Source organism: Phoca vitulina, unplaced genomic scaffold (genome assembly GCF_004348235.1).
Source record: "Phoca vitulina isolate PV1807 unplaced genomic scaffold, GSC_HSeal_1.0 scaffold43, whole genome shotgun sequence".
Classification (NCBI taxonomy): Eukaryota; Metazoa; Chordata; class Mammalia; order Carnivora; family Phocidae; genus Phoca; species Phoca vitulina.
The window spans coordinates 9,598,600-9,620,974 of NW_022589746.1; the positions used below are offsets into that span (position 1 = coordinate 9,598,600).

At 37.8% G+C, this 22,375-nt stretch overlaps 1 protein-coding gene across 2 annotated transcripts in view; it reads left to right on the top strand.

Annotated features, from left to right (window-relative positions):
- Positions 1 to 22,375, top strand: part of CHRM3 (cholinergic receptor muscarinic 3) — a 471,578-nt gene that overhangs the window by 171,226 nt on the left and 277,977 nt on the right. The window contains exons 3-4 of one of the 2 annotated variants that reach the window (XR_004302521.1): positions 7,486 to 7,689; positions 12,926 to 14,412. The exons of the other annotated variant lie outside the window; for it this stretch is intronic. The gene's annotated coding sequence lies outside the window, so the exon portion shown is untranslated. Of the gene's footprint in view, positions 1 to 7,485; positions 7,690 to 12,925; positions 14,413 to 22,375 lie in introns of those variants that run through there. 2 annotated transcript variants of the gene reach the window in all.

The window sequence follows — 22,375 nt, forward strand, 5'->3', positions numbered from 1 at the left end:
CTCTTAGACCCGAAACTAAAGGCTAAAAAATAATCCCCTCCCCATTCTTCAATGTCTCAAGGAGATTATTCTTAAATTCACCATTAATTTATTTATAAATTATTCAGGTGTTCTTTGAGAAACATTTCAGTTCTTTTCATTATATATTTTGAGATGTTATAAAGCAGATATGTCGCATGCTTCCTTTTTATTTCTGTGTGCAGATTATAACTTTGGCACTCAAGAAAAAAATGTGCTAGGAGGCTTCTTAAATTTTTGGAGTAAGTTAAAATTATTTCCTTGCACTTTCTGAGATATGTAATGAGCTCCAGCCAGTTCTAGGATTGGTACTGAAAGTTTGGGGTGCTGGTTTATTGCCTCTTGCTCTTTCTAGGTTCTCTCTGGGAGAGATGAAGAGCAAAAGGAGGGTTGACGCTTCACTTTTATTTAGGACGGATAGTGGCATCTCCTAACCCAGGTCTTTCTGGTAAAGTTGGATTTGAAAATATGACTAATGGATAAATCTGGGGCTCCTACTCACTTCTCAAGGCTCTACCTTTCCAGGCTTATAGAGAAAGCTGGGTGCGTGTCCCCTTGTCTGAGCCAGGGGAGGATTGACCTCAGCTCTACCTCACACATTCTGTCACAGGTTGACCAGAGTCAGCTTGGGGTAACCCTCCCGGCCTCCCTCTGGCAGGCAGGCCTTCAACCTTACCCACAGGTGTTGAACGGGGCAACCATTAGGTCCTGGTTGCTTCCTGCAGTGCTGTGACCCTCGCCACAGATAGACAGTCACATGCTTTCGGTTCCCACTTGAGCGGAGAGCTCAGCCTTCTATCCTATAAATAACACGCCCCAGAGAGGCCAGTCTCTTACCAGGTTACTGTAGCTCCTTTCCTTTTGGTGGAAAATATGGTGGGAAGGGAGATAGAAGGAAGATTTCCTCCTCCTACTTCACCCCACCCCCAAACACACAAACCAGAAGGGACTTTTCTTCTCATCAAGAAATTCCGTCATTTACAGGCCAAGTTGGGACATGGACAAGCAGAGGCTGGCTCACACAGTCAGTGCCCCGGGGAATTTTAAGCCAGCTATGCAATTAAAATAGTGAGGGTGGCAAAACTGTTTAAATTACCTACAGACACTAGTCTTTATTTTATTTTTCTGTTTATCTGCCTGTCTCTCTGTCCTACACTGCCTTCCTTTCTCCATTTCTCCAACCCCTAAACAGCAACCAAGTCATTTTTCCGGGGCTTAATTCAGGAATTATAACCACAGTTACAAAAGTGTGTTTTGGCAAAGAGAAACATTTTCTCAGATTCATTTATAAAGAAACTTTCTCTTGTGCTAAGCAACAAAAGAAGCTTCATATTGACTTAAGTTGTACATATCTGATTAGCCAATGTAGCTTTCTCACACGTGCTAAGTATACTTTTATTAGACCAGTAAACAAGCTTGTGCATTCTATTTTCCTACTTTTTTATTTTCCTATTTTTACAGAAGTACAAAGGTTTCTTGAACTTTGGTTTTTGAACATTCTATTAGACCCATAGATGAGCTACACATCTCTGCTCTCTTAATGCAAACCATGTAGCATATTTTTAATTCTATGTGAATACTGCATAAAAACTTTGGAATACATTATGCCATTTTCTAATTTTAAACAAACTTGATTTAAGCATGTATGCAGATTGGTTCATTTGCTAGTTAGAATACCATTCCTGCAGCTCTCAGGGAGTAGATGAGCCTGGGGACAATTTTATGAAACTCTAATCTGGAACATCCATCTGCCTTCCCACTGTCCAGTTGACACTGCTCTTTGGAGATGAAGCCCTGTGTCTGGAAGTATCTCTCTATCATATGGAAGTATTTGTATGATTGTTAACCAAATATTTGTCTCTAGAATTCACAGACCTCCAAGAGGTGGCCTAGTGCATGGCAAATGAGAGAAGCTCAACAAGCAATTTTTGACTGAGTCAGTGATCATCTATTCGATGTGTGACTATAATCAAGCCCCCACTAAGAAAGTTCAGTTGTTCTTTTCATTTTCCATTTTCAGATGTTGTATTGCAATGCTTGAGCAGACAATCATCTTTCTTTTGTGAACAAAAGATGATGTTGAAAATCAAAAGGAAAATAAAAGGAAGGGCACTGAGCCCAACGTTGAAAAAAAAATGTATATATATATATATATATATATATATTCAGCGTTCTTGTGTCCTAGTGTCCTGTTCTGTGACAGAGGAACCAGAATATCAGCAGTTCTGGATGCACAAGCTGGGAGAAGTGCTGCCTATAACAACATTTTACCAAAAAAAAAAAAAAAATACAGGCTTTAACTGTGTAAAGAAGTGGAATGCATATATTCACATGTATATGGTAGTTCATAAATGCTCAGATAACTTTGTAGACAAGGAAGTGGGTTTATAAAGCCATCTTAGACCTTTAGGTGTTAATGAAAACGCAAAACCGTTACCTTAATGAGTTATTGAAACGTCATTATAAGAGAATCAAACAATGTATTAACTTATGAATAGATAATCTACTGATTTCAATGAGGAACTAAATTGAATTTCTATGAAATAACTCAACTGAGTGAAAATAGCCTCCTACATTTGGAGACATCTCTCTGCCAAAGATGATTCAAGGTACCAAATGCAAGCACTGTTCATGAAAAAAAAAATCATATATCAGTACATGAAAATTACATAAAACTATATTTCTGACTTTGCATCTGAAGGACTATAGAAGTCGCCATTAAATGCATGACTTTAGAAGTATGACCATTTATTTACAAATGTCACAGAATGCCTTAGTTATAAATATAAAATAATAGGATCTTTGATTTTTATGTACAATGAAAACCCACATTTTAAGCATCATTCATTTAAAAAAATCTTCTATTATTTTATATTTCTCTCTGAGGCATGTTATATGTTTGTATGTAAAGGGCCTTAGACCTAAAATTGTGGACGTGATGGATCCATGAGACTCAAGGTCACCTTCATAGATCATCTAGTCTGTCTGACTCCCTTCCTCCATTCATCTCCTCAGGAAGCCAAGCAGTGGCCTTGTCCATGAGGATCTCTAGCTCAGCCAGAAATATAGTAGATACTGAATGTTTCATACTTGACCTTCATACTTTACCTTCAGTTCATTCAGTGATTTATTAAGTCAACCATTAAAAATTTTTTAAATGCCCATTATGTATCTGGGGATATCAAGACCAATAAGATATGATTCTTATCCCCAAGAACTTCACAGCTGAGCATAAAAAGGAGACCAAAGGGCAAAGAAGGCCAGTATTTCTCACCAGTATTATGACCTACATATATCACAAGATGCATTTGGGACACAAAGAAAGGGTAGCCAATTCTCCTTGAGACGGGATAAAAGCTGACTTAAAGCACTATGGTTTAACCACTTTTAATAAGATGAAACTTGATAATTAAAAAAGGGGGCTTGATAAATTTTTACAAAGTAGAGACCAAAAATTTTCCCTGTATCTATTCTAGCTTCTCTGACCCTTCCTTTAAGAAATTCTTTATATCTTACCCAAATTCTTCAGGATGCATTTTTAACTTGACGTTCCTTAGTTTCTCCAGGGAAGATAGAAAACTGCTGATCGGTATCCCTTATTTAGTAATCTGAATTTTTGGCAGGCTGAATTTGAATTGCTGGATCAAAACCAAAAAGATTAAATATAACAGGAATAAACATAAAATCCTATATTTAAATTAAAAATGTTATCATACAGATAAAAGACAAGAGAAGCAGTGACTTACATGAAAAATGAAAAGGTCTAAAGAATTCAGTTGGCCACAAACTTCAATAGAAGCCCATTGTAGGTTTGCAGCAGCTAAAATCCCAACATCAAACTACCGTTGATGGAAACTGTCTCGACATGACAGGAAGTATTATGCTCATTATCCCAGGCACCGGTCAGAGCACAACCAAAGAATAATCGGTTTGGTTCAGTGTGTCACATTTAAAATGACGGAAAACCCAAAAGCTCTGTGTGAAGAAGACATCCACACGCGTATCTCTAGACTAGACCCAGCCTCCACCTTGAACGTGGGTTTCAACCAACTGCCGAGCACCACATACCACACAGTAATACATGATCTAGTGTATTACTCTTAAAACAACTCTTAATTGTTCCAACAATTCTCAATCAGTTCCCTAAAACTGAACCACTCTTCCTTCCCTGTGACAAGCTCTTTTCCTTGTAAGGCCTACACCCATTTTTGACACCCTTGCCCTAACATCCACCCATCTGGGGAAAACTTGGGGCTTATTCCTTTGAATTAAGCCTTCCCACCATGTCTTCATTAAAAATAGATGGAGTCCCTGATATGGGACATCAGTATATTCTATAGTGTCCTAGACATTTTGGTGACATGACTGTATTGAAAAGTAAAATTTCAGAAAGCTTCATTACAGTGAAGAGGTTTTGGCCTTTTTCTCTCAAAAATATAGCGAGTCTAGAAACATATGCCCTTTATAATTATTTGAGCATAAAGTGATCTACCGTGATTGACCTTAAAACGAACATTTTATTCTTCATCCATAATATACCTGCCATTTTTTTCCTCATCAGAAATTGTCAGGTTTTTTATTTTTGTTTTGATCTTCATTCTCATGCCCAAAGGCCTTGATTTCTCCTTTAGTTTCCAAAATCTGTTTGGGTGTCAGACCAAAGTAATTAATTGGATTTGCCTGATTTATTTCTTACTCTAGACCATTCCTTTAAAAATAATGATAAAGCTCAAATATTTTATTTCATTTGCCTGAGATCAATTCTATGATGGTTTAGTAGGCTATTATAATTCAATATTGAGTTTGTACTATCTAGGAAAACTGTATTAACTTATATTAAAAAGTATAATAACTATATTAATTTCAGTAGCTTCCCCAAACTTTTCCCTGCTCCCGTTTTCAAAGACAAATGGCCAGGTTTTGATCTTTTCTCTTATTTCTGCTGATTCCTCTAAAAGCGTGTACTTATGGACCAACTAATATCAGAAGATAGCAATGTCAAACTCTTTGCCTCTTTGTAACCTCATCCAAGAGAATATACACATTTCTTCATCAGGCTCAGAATTTTACAAGTGAAAGTTCACAACCCGGAGTGATTCGAGGTAAAAGATGAATAACACTATGAAGAATCCAGTAAGGTAACATTTCTCAACAAGAGGATACAGTGTCAAACCTTCAGGGAACCACCAGGTTAAGCAGAACATCCACTGATAGAGAGCCCTTCATTTGGGCCCAAGAAGAGCACAAGTCATTAATGCATCTGACATATTACCAAAGTTGATTATAATCTTGTTCAAAAGCAACCCTTAGTACCTATAACCCTTACTTAGCAGCACTTACCATTAAGTTGTAAATAAATCTTCAGAATTGTAATTAAACCCTGATGTTCCAATCCACCCTTAAGCAAGTTTATCATTTATTGCTGTATATTACCACTTTAATTGTGTTCTTAAGGTATTTTCCATATTGCTAAAGTGTTTCCCCCTTTAAGCTGTGTTAATGATTATTCAGGCATGGAAGGTATCAGAAAGTATTGTAAAACATGGAAGCAGATAAGCTTTCTCTCCCTTTTAATGTCTAAATTACTTTGCTAGGCACAAATTATTTCTGTATTCTGTGCCATGATACAACGATGTTATTGGTTTTAACATTTAGAAATCAGAAGTGAAGTACTTTTCAAATGACTCATTTGATTTACAAGCAAGGGAATAAAAGTACATTTCTAAAACCAGACAAACTTGATAAGCACAGTTGTACTACTTGGGAGTTTGTTGACTTTTGTTTAAGGAGACTAAAAGTGGTAGCAACAAAGCTTTTCCCCAAATGGTTGGGTTTTCTATATTTGGTGTGTATCATGAGATGCATTGGCAAAGAATACATTTTGCAAGATGTTTGTGTTTATAAGAAGCAGTGTTTGTATCTACACAGGCACATCTCTATTGTGAATATAGCAGGGGTTCTGTTGTACCTGTGAATTTATTATCGCAGAATCAACTTGTCATTGGTGTCAAGGTTCACTTAAGTTCAACATCCACTGAAGACTGTTTCAGTGTTTCAAATTTTTAAGGTGTTCTGAGAATGTACAACTTCAGATACGTTTGTGGCCGTTTCTCAGTTTGATCGAAGTCTCCCTCTTCAGTTTTTGATAGCTAGAATTCCAGTGGCTTGCAGAAAACTTCTAGAATACATGATTAAATGCAAGTCGTTATTTTGATAACTGAGACAAATATTTGTCTTAAGAAGTATTTCCTGTAACTTAAGGGATTGGCATATGCAACTGGACCTCTTCTATCTTAATCATTTACTTATATTTTTATAAAGTACAGAATCATTGGATTTATTTATGTATTTGAAAACCAAGTATTTCCAGCGTGCTTGTTCTATCATAGCATTTTCTAAACTTCTCTTTCAATTGTCCAATTCTCCAAGGCTGTAAGCATTGTAAGTTTTTGAAACAACATTTAATATTTATTCATTTGGGTGGCGGAGGTTAGAATTTTCTTTAGATAAATAAATCTAAATCTACTTTAACCATTTCAGTATAAGATGGCCAAATTAGCACCTGTGTTGTTGAAAATTGAATTGTGTACCCGGGGAAGTATGTTCTGATATCAACATCAATGCTTAAGTTTAGTCCTGTTTTTCTATTTGGTATTTCCTTAATATTAGAGTTGTTTTTTAGAATACTGCAAGTCTTTACAAGTAGCCCCATGATTTTGAATACTAGGTTATACCAGTCTTTCTTGCTATATGTGATGCATGTTATATTTAGGAGACAGAACCTGGCCTAAAGCATTCAGTGTCTTTATACTCAGAATCAGTGTTAGTGTTAGTTCATTCTTCTTAGTTTTAATCGGAGAAGAAAAAAATGCACTTTAAAGTATATTTGACCTGGCTGGATTCGCAAAAGTCAAAGTTTAAAACATTTTATATTGACTGTTTCTTCCACCTCTTTAGTTTCACTATACCATTTGAAGTCACATAGAAATAAATCAATGTAGGGGCGCCTGGGTGGCTCAGTCGGTGAAGGGTCTGCCTTCAGCTCAGGTCATGGTCCCGGGATCCTGGGATCAAGCCCTGCATCGGGCTCCCTGCTCCGCGGGAAGCCTGCTTCTCCCTCTCCCACTCCCCCTGCTTCTGCTCCCTCTCTCGCTGTGTCTCTTTCTGTGAAATAAGTAAATAAAATCTTTAAAAAAGAAAAAGAAAGAAAGAAATCAATGTGGAGCTAACTCCTCTAAGACTACCTTCTTCTCCATTCTTTTCTTCTTTCTTTAAATCCAGTAATTTTCCATCTCTGACTCTTTACATGAAAAGCATTCGCAGCTCCTGGGACATTTCAGCTGTTGACACTTTAGGAACTTCCAACTCTGTGTAGGTGTTTTGAAGTCAATTTGAAACCTGGAGGTGGAAGAGAAGCCATATGTCCCTAAAAGGTGTTTTTTTTTTTTTTTTTTTTTTTGAGTGAAGGAATTGCTGCCAGTATGAGAGACAGTCAGCAGCTCGTACGTAAGGAAAGTCGCTAAGAGAACCGAAGTCGAACGTCTATTGTTTAAAAAAGTCTTAGCAAGAATAACAAACCATTGTTTTACTACTTGGAGAATATGACACATGAAAAAAGAGCTACATAACTATGCTGTTTCTTCTTGATGGACAAAAATTGTATTATCAAAGGTAGGTAGGGGTATCACCTGATACATTTTATTTTTTTAAAGATTTAATTTATTTATTTACGTATTTGAGAGAAAGATAGCACACAAGCAGGGGTGGGGATAGAAGGAGAGAGGGAGAAGCAGACTCCCCACTGAGCAGGGAGCCCGATGTGGGACTCGATCCCAGGACCCTGGGATCAATACCGGAGCCGAGGGCAGACACTTAAGGGACTGAGCCACCCAGGTGCCCCTCACCTGATAAATTTTAATTTCAATTAGTAAATTGATTAATTGTAAATCAGAGGATGGATCTGGCTCTAATCATCACATCTTGAGAAGAACCCTTTCTTGCAGTAGGGCACGCTGCGCTGTTCTAGAATGTGAAACACTTTCTGAAGAAACAGATGTAATCTCTGTTGATGATTTTTAGAAAGATTAAAATTTAATGGATAAAGGACCCCAAAATGGCTTGTTCTTTGACTGTCTGCACATATATACAAATGCTTTGTAAGTGCATAAGTGCTCCAAAAGTAACCAGAATTTTTTTTTCACAAGATTTAGAACAGAGAACGCCAAAGAAGCTTCATTTTTCTCTGTGCATCTTGAGAGGGAGTGAGGGATAATCTAAGAACAAGAACCTTCCATGAAGAAATGTGCAATTTTTCAATTTTCCAAATAGCTCACAGTTTAAACGGAGGAGTCAAAACAAAAAAAATAAGATAAACACAACCAAGTAAATAAAATTAAACCAAAAGACTTCATGGGTGAAAATTCAACTATAATTCACTTTGGCTTATGTTTTTTGGGATTATTCCTCGTTTTACATCATCAAAATGCATTTTGGGACATTTCTGTTGCACAGGGCCCTGGAGACACAAGGAGGTATAGAGTGTATGTTCTCTACCCTTCATTGATTCCAGTGTTTTGCTTTTTTGTGTTACAGAAAAATAATTGCACAATTATTTTTGTTTCACTGGTTTTTTCAAGAGGGTAATTTATTTGTGAAAGGTAAAATGGTATACAGTAAAAATATTGTCAGTAGCTGACCTGCAGGGGAGGCTAAGAGGTCTCGTCCAAGGTACAAAGTGCAACCACTGTAAAAACAGTGGTCTCTAAAGTTACTGATCTCTTGGGGGGGTTTTGTCATTTTTTAATGAAATGACTGAAATTCATTTTCTGATCGTAATTTGTTTCTAGTTGATACCTTTTGATTTGTCTCCTTTCATATCCAATGAAAATCAGGACAAATGATTGCAATGCTGATTTGTGTTTATTCTTCCAACTTTCCCTTTACCTCACTTGAAGCAGAGAGCTATGCTTTCATATTTTCTTACCTCACATTTGATTTTTGTATTTTTTTAAAGAATTTATTTATTTAACTTACTTATTTACCTATTTATTGATTTAGAGCGCACAAGCAGGGGGACGGGCAGAGGGAGAAAGAGAGGGAGAGAGAGAGAATCTCAAGCAGACTCTGCACTTAGCATAGAGCCCGATGTGGGGCTCGATCTCATGACCCTGAGATCATGACCTGAGCTGAAATCAAGAGTCAGATGCTTAACCAGCTGAGCCACTCAGGTGCCCCTATATATTTTTTTTCAATGAGTAGCATCTCCTGTCTTCTATAAAAGCCTAAACTGATTGATGGGGTTTTTACTACTGTGAGTCCTGGGGGGAGGGGGAAGGGCAATGGGAAGAGAGCAAAAATGATTTGTCAGAGCCTTCCCTTCCCCGAAAATACAACTCTGATCATTGGGATCTCTGAGAATAGGGGTCCCTTGTGTAATTTAGTGGCAATGCCTGGGGACACAGCAAGACTTTAGAGGATGTTCTAGCAAGAGGCTGGGCTTATCCAGTTCTTAATTGTAAAATCAATTCTTCATCATAGTGCAGAGCCAGGGACTCCGAAGGCAAAAGCCAGTGTGGACACTTGACACGACCCGCTAGGGTGGGCGAGGGGCTCCTCATGCTTTGGTTCTATGTAAGAACCTTTGCAAGGCCTGGTCAGTATTGAGATTGTTATGGTTGTGTTATTGTTACTGCTAAGATTTCCCTGCCAGCCCAGCAGAACAGAGGCTTCAAGCTGGATCTTTGTTGATTCAAAGAAAAAATAGGAAGCGTGTATTCCTTGGCTTCTTTGCATCTTGAATGTGCCCTGAGATGCATCCATATCTGATACCTTTATGTTCTCGTGAAACCGGTATGGTGAAAGGCTGCTGACCTAGTGCACGAGAGTGATTCTCAGCCTTTGTCTCTGATCTGTCTTTGGATCGCACTTTTGTCTCAGTATAATCCAAGACCTACCTCTGTTTTGGTTGAAGTGGCATTAAACCCTGTTGCTTTATCCATGCCCCCCAAATTTAAAGGTGGGGTTGCTTGATTAAAGGTTCCTGATTAAGGATAAGGCACAACTGTGATTCAAGAGCAGAGTCACAGATGAATCAGGGCAAGATTGGTACCTTCTGACTTGTTTGCGGGAGCAGCGACAAAGGTTTCAATTTTTTAAACTTTCATTTGGTTTCCTGATTTGGAATGTACACAAACTGCTCTGAACTAATTTTTCTCCTTTACACACTAAAGTGCTTCTTGCCTTTCCCCCTCTCCTTTCTCTCTTTTTCCAAAATTGAGAGTGTGGGCTCTGATTGTGGGTTAACTGTGCTCCTCCCCCCAGCCCCAGCCCCACGCCACCATCTTGATCTACACAGAGGCCAAGCATGAGCCCCCTCAACCTCCCACGATGGAGGCCACCAGAAATTTTACTTAGCCCCTTATCTTGTTTTTGGCTCTTCTGTCATCTGTTCCCAGCTGCTCCCTCCTCTTGTGACATCTCTTTGGGAATCTTTTTGCTTCTCTGTGTTTTCAACCCCTCTCTTGTAGCCCCCTTCCACAGACTGTACTCAACCTTTATTTTGAAAAGAGATCCGCACCCCCTCCCCTAGTCCTGCATTCCATTGTAGGCATTGCTCCATTCCACAGCTGCTGATCACCAGCAAACTTCTTCAAAGGTGGGAGGGATTTTACTTTCACTTCTTGGTCTCCCATGCTCAGCCCTCCTACCGGCAGCCAATATGACTTCTCTTCCTAGAGGCAGCATGACCATCCATCCCATCACCAAATCCCCTGAATACTCCACAAGCTCCTCTCAGTTGTCTTCAACAGCGACACCTTGCACACACCTCTCCTCCTCCTGCAGCTTCCACTACTTCTCATCCTTCGTCAGTCTCTTTTGCAGGATCCTGGTGGCTTTTCTTTTCCTTTCTTGGACTCTTAAATATGAATAATGTTGCAAAGGTTACTCCCTGATCCCCTACTTTTCCGATGTCATATCCATGGGCTTTGCATTCTTTCTCTTGGCTATAACTTCTACCCATTTGATGATGACACCCAAAGCTTACTTCCTACCCCTACCTCCCACCAAGGTAGTGTAAAACCCAACAATGCATAGTTTATGCCCACTAGGCTACTCCTCAGACATAACATGCACAGGGAAGAACTGGGTTTTTCCTTGAAACCTCTATTTTAATGTATGTGCCTTCTTTTGTTAAAAGCAGTGCCATCCCCACCACCAAAACCAGAAACCTCTAAGTCTTCTCTGAATGCTCCCTTCGCCCCCCACATCCAATTTAAAACTAAGTCACATTGAGTTTAACTCTCAAATAATGTCTACTGCCTTTCCCTTCATCTCTGTTGGCACTGTCACTCCCTGTGGTCAGGCCAACAACAACTGTACCGTGACTCTATCAGGAGCTATTTCAATGGTTGGTCTCCATTGGCCACCCACATCCCAGTCCATTCTCTGCCTGTCATCTGGAATCATGCCCTAGACAGCTGACCTCCCTGTAGGCTCCTCTGCTTGAGCTAAATCAATGGGAGGCCCTGGAGGAAGGCGAAGGACGTGAGGAGAGAGGTTGGTCCCCATGGTTCTGGCTTTGGTTGCCTTCCTCTGGAGAGGCCCTACTTCCAACCCCAGTTCTCTCCAGCCTCCAGTAACACCATTCCTCCTGTCCTTTCTTCTTCAGGCTGGTAACAGGTTTTCATTGTTACTGGCCCCTGGGTGCCTCACCCTTACTTTGTGGTTCCTTACCTCTGCAAATAGCCCCTTCTTTAAAGTATCTTCAGTTAAACCCTTTGAGTGTGCCAGTGGGTTTCCTACTAGGACTCCAGTTGATGCACCTTTTAACTGGTCTCTGTCTTTAGCTCTGGTCTTCTCCCATCCCCCCTCCACATTCTTATGCAGAATGAAACTTTATTTTTTTTTAGATATTTATTTATCTGAGACAGAGAGAGGGGGGGAGAGAATTCCAGGCAGACTCCCCACTGAGCATAGACCCTGACATGGGACCCCATCCCACAACCCTAAGAACATGACCTGAGCCAAAACCAAGAGTCAGATGCCTAACCAACTGAGCCACCCAGCCTCCCCCAGAATGAACTTTTAAATGTAAATCTGTCATCCATCTACTTAAAATCCTGCCAGGACTTCCTTCAGTCCAAGAATGAGGAGGACAGCTTCTATGGCAGCGTCCTCCATGATCAGCTGCCTCTCCAGCCTTCCTCTACCCTTCTTGGTACCCTACTTTGCAGGGCAGAGCTGGCTAAGTCTAAGCTTATCAACCTGGATCGGTAGGAAAAGCCCTACACTTGAGCTCTGAGGACTCTGGACTCTGGCCAAGCTCTGTTTGCCCCGCTCCCATGCCTCTCCCAGGGATGTTGCCACCATGTGAACTGATAGGTAATTTTTTAGATTGTGTCACTTAGGTTAATATCCCAAAAAGCAAACAGAAACAAGAAAGATGACTGTTTTTCCTAATGGATGGCTTGTCTCCTCACAATGTGTTTAGTTGGAAATAAGGCACGTTTTATTTTTCATGGAGACATGAAGGATGAAATGATGGGTTACTACGCTTGGGAACTCAAGACAGAGGTAGTTTCCCATATAGACAGTGACCTCTGAACATATTGAAGGAGCATTTTCCCACATTGTACAAAGTATATTTGAGATTTTTAAACCATTGATTTAAAGGATGTGGGCTGGGGGAGGGGGAGGAGAGCAATTTTAAAGCCCAGTGATAGGAGGCTGGACTCCTCTTTCTCATCTGAAATATTACCTTTAAGAACCCAATAGAGAGGATTATGTCATTCCTTAAGTGGATCTTCATATTGCAGGAGGACTAATTATTAATTATCCTAAGGGAGTGAATCCCGTGCTGGAACAGCTTTCCCTCATCCTCCGCTCTCAAATCTTTTGTTTTCCTCAGTTAATTTGCGGAAGTCTGTGCTGTTTGGTGATTGATGGGAGACCTTCAAGAGGCCTGGAATGTGAGTCGTGGTGACATGACCGATGGCAATGTGGGGTTGTTTCCTGATCCATAAAACAAGCAGATAATCTTTGTGACCTGACTGATCTTCTGTGATGGAAGTGGTTTTTAAACTGTGTTTTCTTAAAGGAAATATCAATATGGATGAAAATCTGGCAGAGCTTATTGAGTAATAAAGTGGGAAGGAATGGGAGTGGGGTTAGAGCCAGATGAAGGGCATGCATTTTAGAGGAACATCTGGGCCTATCCTAGTTTGATAGATCCTAAGACCAATTAGAAAAAAGATGGTGGGCTCATGGATACCAACTATGTTGAACAAATTAATTAAATTAGCTGAACGTCAGCTTTACTTCTAAAACGAGGGGTAAGATAGCCCACCCCATGTATTTATTGTGATGATGAAATAAATGGACAACCTCTAAAGCATTGAACACAGTGCAAAGCATGAGTGCTCAATAAATGGAGAAACGGTGGTTCCTGCTCTCTTTCTGTGGCTGCTCTCAGGGATGTTATTTAGACATTTTTACACTTTTTAATGTAGTCTGTTGCTATGCTTTTTATGTAAATCCAGTCGCTCTGTTTTCATTCTTTGTTGTGCAATAACTGTTTTCCACCATGTTAGTTCAGCAGGCCAAAGCTCCCCAGGTGGCATCCTTCTTTCTTCTCATAAAACGTTTAATATATAAATGCCCACGATGCTAATGAGTTGGTCCTGTTTTTTTTTTTTCAAACTGTTTTGAGTGAGAGGACTCACTTCAGACTTTAAGATTATGATTTTATAATAAAAAAAATCATTCTAGTAACAAACATGGACAATTTGAGATATTGTTAGAGATGGAATATCCATATAAGATCGTGAATTTTGGTGTGAAAAGTAAGAAAGTAACTGGGAGTATGAAATGCTGAACTAATGAGGGGTTTCCATTGGTGATGAGTTTAGATGAGAGAAAATAGACTGTCTCTCTGCCCTGAAAAGCCCATCTTGAGCTCTAAAAAAATGAATAAAAGTGTCCATTTGATAGATCTTTATGCAATAAAAAGTAGCATTTTTAACAACAGGCAAATAGTAGGTACTTAATACATATTTTTTAACTAATGCCGAGTGTGCAAATAATTATTTAGGAAGCCTGCTGGAAGTGTGTCCATATAAAACTAGAAGCACTTTCCTAAACATCTGCAGAACAATTCATTTTTTAGAGCTATTTGCAATGACAGTGTAAGGAACTTGCATCATTTCTAAGTGTACCGTTCGGTTGCGTTAAGTACATTCAAGTTGTTATGCAACCAATGTGAAGAACTTTTCCATTTTGCAAAATTGACCACTATACCCATTAAACGACAACTCCCCATCACCCCAAGCCCCTGGCAACCACCATTCTACTTTCTTTTTCTGGGATGTTGACTACTCTAGATACCTCACCCCTATAAATGGGATCATACGGTACTTGTCTTTTTGTGACTGGTTTATTTCACTCAGCATAACGTCCTCAAGGTTCATCCACATCCTAGCAGATGTCAGGAAGCTGAAGAATACTCCATCGCATGTATGCACCACATCCACTTATCCACTCATCTGTTGTGTAAGCACTTGGGTTCCTTCTAGAACTTGCAGCTATTGTGCATAGTGCTGCCGGGCACATGGGGTAAAAATAATTTTTTGAGATCCTGCTTTCAATTCTTTTTCATATATCTACCCAGGAGTGGAATTGCGGGATCATATGGCCATTTTAGTTTTCACTTTTTGTGAAGAGACTTCATACTCTTCTCCATAGTGGCTGCACCATCTTACATCCTCCACATCCTCAACAACTCTTGTCATTTTCTGTTTTTTGATCATCGTCATCTGACTGGGTGTCAAGAGATCTTGTGGTTTTGATTTGTGTTTACTTAATGATTAGTGATATTGAGCATCTTCTCCTATGCTTGTTGGCCATTTCTGTATCCTCTTTGGAGAATTATGTATTCATGCCCTTGCCCATTTTTCAATTTGTCTTGTTGTTGTTGAGTTGTAGTGTTTCTTTATATATTCTAGATATTAATCCCCTATTATGTGTATGACTTACAAATATTTTCTCCCATTCTGTGGGTTGCCTTTTCACTCTGTTGATTATGCTCTTTGATGCACAGAAGTTTTGAATTTTAGTATAGTCCAAGTTGTCTATTTTTATAATTATTTATTTAATTTTTGTTTTCATTTATATTGAAGGAATATGGAGTCGTATCATAATACTTTCAGTTCAGTATTGTTTATTGTTTAAAAAGTAAGAATATTTAATAATCCTTTATCATAATAGGAAAATATTTTTTAAAAATATAATGCTCCTTATTTTTCATCTCAAATTTTTTGTAAGGAATTCCTACAATTGAAGGCAAGAACTTAGACAAGTAAACTTTTTGGAATAGATAGGTAAAACAAGAATAAATAAAAAAGCAGTATTTTTGGAATATCTTAGTTTTCTAAACAGATGTGAATGCTTCTACTATTCAGTAATAGACAAGGCCATGTGTGCTATATCCTGGTAAGCATTCTGTCACCTTGGACAAAGCAGGCACATGCTATTGCCATGTTCTACCTGGGGTCGATCAGACTTTCTTAGCCTTTGGAAGAAAGTTGACTCTAAAGTAAGCATGTATAGTCCACGCCAACGAGCTCTGGGTTTGACCTTTTTATAACCAAAAGTTTTTCTTTTGGTCTTTTTGAAGTTGCATCTAGAAAGTGACCTTCTGCTTTATCAGAGAAAATATATGAAAAATGGCCTTATACGACTAATGCATGATAAGCTCACAGGGAACCTCAAAGGTAGGCTGAGTTATGGGTGTATGGGTGTTTCTTTTACCTTTATAAGCATACACACACACATACATACACACATGAGTACACATACCCACATATACACAGGTACATATACACATAAACACATATACACATACACACACATACACACATATACACATACACACACACATACAGATACAATATGGACAGATTATAGATAATGGTAAATTTCACAATAAAAATGAGTAGCTTTACATTAAGTTCTGTTTGGAGTGAAAATTATAACTATAAATAATTTTTTATAGCTTAGTCATTTACTACCGGAGATGGCAGTTTATGGCCCAAATTCTATTTGATTTTCCTCAGTGGTATTATGAAGCTTCAACAATGCAGTAAAAGATGAACTTTGATAAGAACCACAGGCTACCTAGTTATGTTAGTAAAAATGAAGAGGATCCACAATATGTAAATTTTAAAACTGAAATACATTTTAAAAAATTTCTCTCCTCGGCTAAATCCTTTTCCTTTGAATTAACTGTCTTCTTTGTGATCAAGTTTGAGAATTAGCTGTTGGATTAAACATTTCATGCCTGTGCTTTTGTGTTCCGTGCATGAAAGATGGTGATTATTTGCACTTTAAGAAGTAACATCTATTAAATTGGAAACTTAATAAAATTTTAAATGAAATAGAAAACTCTTAGCCCATCTGGGAAAACTGTGGCTAGAGTTTTTTTTTTTAAATCAAGAAAAGCAACCTGGAAAAAAATCAGGTTTTCCAGATATGACTTTAAAATAATGTCATGGTATTTGTTCATTCCTTCATTTCATGTAATTCATTCCTGTAATTTCTGGGCTCGATGAATTCTTGGACATATTTCCACCTCTCTTCAGATGAGACTGAGATGATTGAGAAATGGAAAGATCCACTCCAGTCTCTGACAATATGTCTAACATTATGCTCCCTTCTCTGAGACTTCTGTCTAGAGCCACATGAGTCCCCGCTGGCTCTGCATGTCGAGCTGCAACTGCCCTTTCATGAAGTGACAGACTGGATCCCCAGAGACAGGATCGGTTTCTGTGGCTTACAAATCATCCAAGAGAAATCGGTCCCAATATAGAGTTCATCCTGAGAACTTTTAGATGCTTTTATTGTTCCTTTAATCCAGGAATTTGCAGCTATGTTTCCTCTGAAGTGGTACAGTTGGGGAAAGTGGAATGCCAACTGGTATTTTTAAATTTCTGTGCCTTTCAAAGATTGTTAGACTATTTAATTGCAGAGTGAATTCCTTCCCTTTTACTTTCTTAATCTATGATTAAATGGGTTAATTTCATTAGGGCCTCTTTATTTTCAATCAAAATACTCCATTTAATGACTGAGATTTTTAATAGAAAAATTTGATTTAATACTATTTTTTTAAAGTTGGGATGAATTATATATTTCATGAAATCATTTTTGGGTTGAGTTACACTGGTTTTTATGCCAGGAGGAGCCATATGAGCTATCCAAAATTTAATCAGGTAAGAGTTTAAATATCTGTATGGCTGTATGGTCCAGATAATATGAATGAATGAAGAAATATTGTCAAGTTCAAAGGTCCTTAGGCAAGAAGACATTTACATAGCTTAAGATCCAGATGTATTCAAAATCCAATCAAGCCACCAGCCTGTGTGAGAGTTTTAGACTTTTTGAGTAGAAGGAAAAAAAATAAGTCATGCCCATAACTGAATTTAGGATTATAGGCTACATGCTTTTTCCCCTCTTGCTGGTACGGAGCCATTGATATAATAACCATGTGGAGTCTAGTGCCTCTCATGAGATCAGCTAATAAAATCCCATGAAAACACTAGCCAAAGGAACAAGTCAAAAGGAATCCCAGTTAGACTGGGAAGGTGATTGTCTTCCTTAGAAAGCAAGTATCTTTCACCTCTAAGGAGATACAGAATCAAAATATAAATGTTTAAGAGAATCAAGACCATGATGTTAATATTTTTTTAAGGAGAATCTGTGCATAATTGGTAGTTCATAGACATGTAATTTTAAGATCACCCTAGTCGAGTTACAGTCTGATAATTCTAATGTAAAATGTATAATCATTTAAACTTAGGATTTGGGGTAGGAATCTCTTTAAGTTTATGTTCTTCATTAGGGTAGTTAAGATAACTTAAAGTTTCTAGCATTTATAAGGTTGACTTATTAAATGCGTGAGAACTAATTACGTGCTTAGGAAGGTTTTTCATCTGGGTTTTTGTGACACTTTAAAGGGTTAGACCTATCAGTTGGTAACAAACAATATTCAAGGTCACTGCTGCAATGAGTTTCCAAAGTGTGCCTTGGGATTCTGTGGGATCCCCAGGTCCGTGAGGGATTTCACATGGTCAGAACTATTTTCATAACAGTGCAGAAATTTCAGACTATTTGCTTTTTCACTCTTGCTGCCTCAGCATGTCCAGTGGACTCGCCTAGAGGCTTCCCCAAATATGATATTGCAACAGACAGAATGCAGAAGCAGATAGGAGAATCCAGCTGTCTTCTGTTGAGATTTGCACAAATGTAAAACAGTGCCAATTTTTACTACATTTTTTTTTGGTTTAGAAAGCATAGTTATTTTTCACAAAAGATAAATTATTCATGTTAATTTTTTAAGGATTTATTATTCTCAAGTGAATTAATTTTTGTTTAAATTTCTAGTTTTCATTTCTAATACAGTCAATATTGATAGATATAATTTACTTAAAGAACAGCTCACTGGGGACTTCAATTATTTTTAAGGCTGTAAAAGGATCCTGAAACCTAAAACCTTGAGACACACTACTCTAAATTGATTGCTTAAATTACCAGATTCATGGAGGGGGGCTGGGTTGGGTGGCTAAGTAAAATGCCTAAGGAAGCCATGATTTTGATTCATAACTTTAATGAATCGAAAATTAAATTTTAAATCCAGTGTCAACCTCTAAGTAGTCTCTTCTGGACACCCAAAATGCCCTTAAAACCATCGAACCACCTATCATTACATGAACCAGGCAGCACCCAAGATGGGAGCCTCCTGGCTGCAACCCTCTGAGGAGAGATACTGGCTTCTCACTCTCGTCCACTTGGCCTCTCTTCCCTCTCACCACTCATATTTCATTTAGTGGAAATATATTCTTTTTTAAACTAAAAGAGCAAAAAACTGTTTCCACATAAGCAGAGTGATGACAGAATTTCGTGTATTACAGGCAAGCCCAACAGGCTAACCTTTTTCCTTTCTGGGAGCCAGTTATCACACTGACTCCAGTCCTCACCTATGCAAGGAGAACAGTAATGCAAGAATCCTGCATAGGGTTGTTGTGAGGGCTGAATTAGTACATTTAAGGTGCTTAGAATAATGCCTGGTGCATAATAACTGTACGAAAAGTGCTAGATCACTTTTGTTTGTTGAAAGAGAGTTGTCAAGTTTCCTTTAGCAAATATATAGGCATCTTGCTGGGACAACAACTGTTTCTTGGTGTGGTGGCTGCTTGTATCCCTTGCTTTGATGTCCCTAGGGAAAATAAAAATACATATAAGACTGATATTAATGGTGGGGTCAGTTTCTTCAGTAATTTAGAATGCTGGCAAATAAAAATAAAATTCTGACTCAGCTTTATTTTTTGTTATAAGAAGTTAATTTGACTTTTCCTTTTAAATTATTTATCTCACTGGAATGCCACTAATATAAAAAACTAAAATGAAAAAGACTCAATTTAAATCACCCATTCCATTATATGTGTGTGTGTGTATCATAAATTAATTTTGGAATTTATTACTTGACCTGAAAAATACTCAAAAGCTCACATGCATTCCTTAGATTTATTTGAAATATTTTTTGCAATGCAAGTCATTGTTGTAAAATTTAAATGTATAAGATCAAGTGAGATTTATTCCAGGCATGCAAGGATGGTTCAACCTTGTCTAATAAATGCACAGAAAAAGCTTTGACAAAATTCAACATCCATTCTGATAAAAACTCTCAACAAACTCAGTATAGAGGGAATGCATCTCAATACAATAAAGACCATATATGACAAGCCCACAGTTAGCATCATTCTCAACAGTGAAACTGATTTTCCTCTAAGATCAGGAACTAGACAAGGATGCCTACTCTCACCAGTTCTATTCAACATAATACTGGAAGTCCTAACCAGAGTAATTAGGCAAGAAGAAAAATAAAAGGCATCCAAATCAGAGAGGAAGATGAAAGATTGCCTCTATTTGCAGGTGACATGATATGACATATAGAAAACCCTAAAGATTCCACCAAAAAAAGTTAGAAGTAATCACCTAATTCAGTAAAGCTGCAGGATACAAAATCAATGTACAAAAAGCAGTTGCTTTTTTGTACACTAACAACAAACTAGCAGAAGGGGAAATTAAGAAAATAATCCCATTTATAATTGCATTAAAAAGAATAAAATATCTAGGAATAAATCTAACCAAGGAGGTGAAAGATCTGTACACTGTAAACTATAAGACATTGATGAAAGAAATTGCAGAAGACACAAACAAAAGATATTCTGTGCTCGTGAATTAGAACAATTAATATTGTTAAAACGCTCATAGTACCCAAATCAATTTACAGATTCAGCATAATCACTACCAGAATTCCAGTGGCATTTTTCACAAAAAACAGAACAAACCATTCTAAAATTTGTGTAGAATCACAAAAGACCTTGAATAGCTAAAGCAATGTGGAGGCAGAGGACAAAGCTAGAGGGATCATACTTTCTGATTTCAAACTATATTACATAATAGGCAGAAAACACAAGCATAGAGCAATGGGATAGAATATAGAACCCAGAAATAAACCCAGGCATATATGGTCAATTAATTTACAACAAAGGAGCCAAGAACATGCACAGGGAAAAGGACAGTCTCTTCATTAAATGATGTTGGTGAACTGGTCGGCTACATGCAAAAGAATGGAAACTGGGCCCTTATGCACATACACAAAAATCAACTCAAAATGGGTGAAAGACTTGGATGTAAGACCTGAAACCATAAGACTCCTAGAAGAAAACATAGCTGGTAAGCTCCTTGATCTCGGTCTTGGCAAAAAGTTTTTGGATCTGACACCAAAAGCAAAGGCAACCAAAGGAAAAATAAACAATTGGGACTTCATCAAACTATAGAGCTTCTGCACAGCAAAGAAAACTATCTATTTTATTAACTTGATAATGAAAATATGCTTTGCCTTATATCCTGTGTTCTGTTTTAAGATTATGGCATAGTTCTGCATTCTTTTGTTTGGGTTTAGAATTAAGGAAAGCTTTCATGAAGCAACCTCCCATGGGCTCCTAGAAGTTTATATATATATAATATATATATATATATATATATTTTTTTTTTTTAAGGAAGATGCTTTTTCCCTGGAAGAAATGACCAGGTATGTATTAATAAGCAAAGTAGTTCTCATACTTCCTGAGGTCCAAAGAGTCCCTTTATTTTATAGGCTCCACTCTGTATCATAATGAATAGAATAAATTGCACCTTAAGTTAAATATAATTTCTGTTGCAGCAAAACTTTGAAGTCTATGTATAATTATATTTTGAAATCATTTACTTATAAATGAATCAAACTCATTTATCATTGGCTGAGCTTTCTTGACAAATATCACAGTAAATGCAGGCTATAACCCAAGCCTACCATCTGAATCTTTATGCGCTTATCCCACAGGCCTCTTTTTGTTCAAAAGTTGCTTTTGAAAATGTTCCCCACATACTTATTGTCTAAATAAACTTTCGTGGGTTTTAATAATTTAGAGTTTCTGAAAAGAGCAGCTCTGACAAAATTCTTGCTGGCAAGGATATTTCCTCATAAATACTTCCATCTGTTTTAATTGTTCTATATGCTCTAAAATAACCAACATAGATACTTTCACATGCAAGAGAGTGCCAGAGCTCCCTTGCCAAACCATAAAACAATAAACTTTGATAATTCTGAGGTTTAGAATATGGACCGGTTAGTTCATTTGCTGCTTTTGAACACCACCTTGCAAATGGGCATGGTGACAATGGTACTGCTCACCAGGGGCACACGGGCAGAAACGTTAATGAAAGTCAAAGCTTATCAGTTCCATTACTCAATTGTGGGTAAAATGTAGCAATCTTCACCAGGACAAAGGTTTTGAATATAAAACTCTTAGGCATAATGTTTGCTTAAAGAAGATTTTTAACTTCACAAATAGATTTGGCATACTATATACATATAGCAATTCAATGCAAAATCATTTTTCTTGCAGAGCCAACACTGTTGCTTTATTGTCTATTTGCATAAATTGCAGGGCATTGAAAAATACAATAGATTGAAACATACAGTTGACTTATTATTTTTCCAGCTTTATTAAAGTATAACTGAGGGCCGCCTGGGTGGCTCAGTCGGTTAAGCGGCTGCCTTCGGCTCAGGTCATGATCTCAGGGTCCTGGGATCAAGTCCCGCATCGGGCTCCCTGCTCAGTGGACAGCCTGCTTCTCCCCCTCCCTCTGCTTGTGCTCTCTCTGTCAAATAAATAAAATCTTTAAAGTATAGTTGATATCTATAAATTGCACACATTTAAAGCATCCATGTGAAGTTTTGACATAATGTGTACATTTGTGA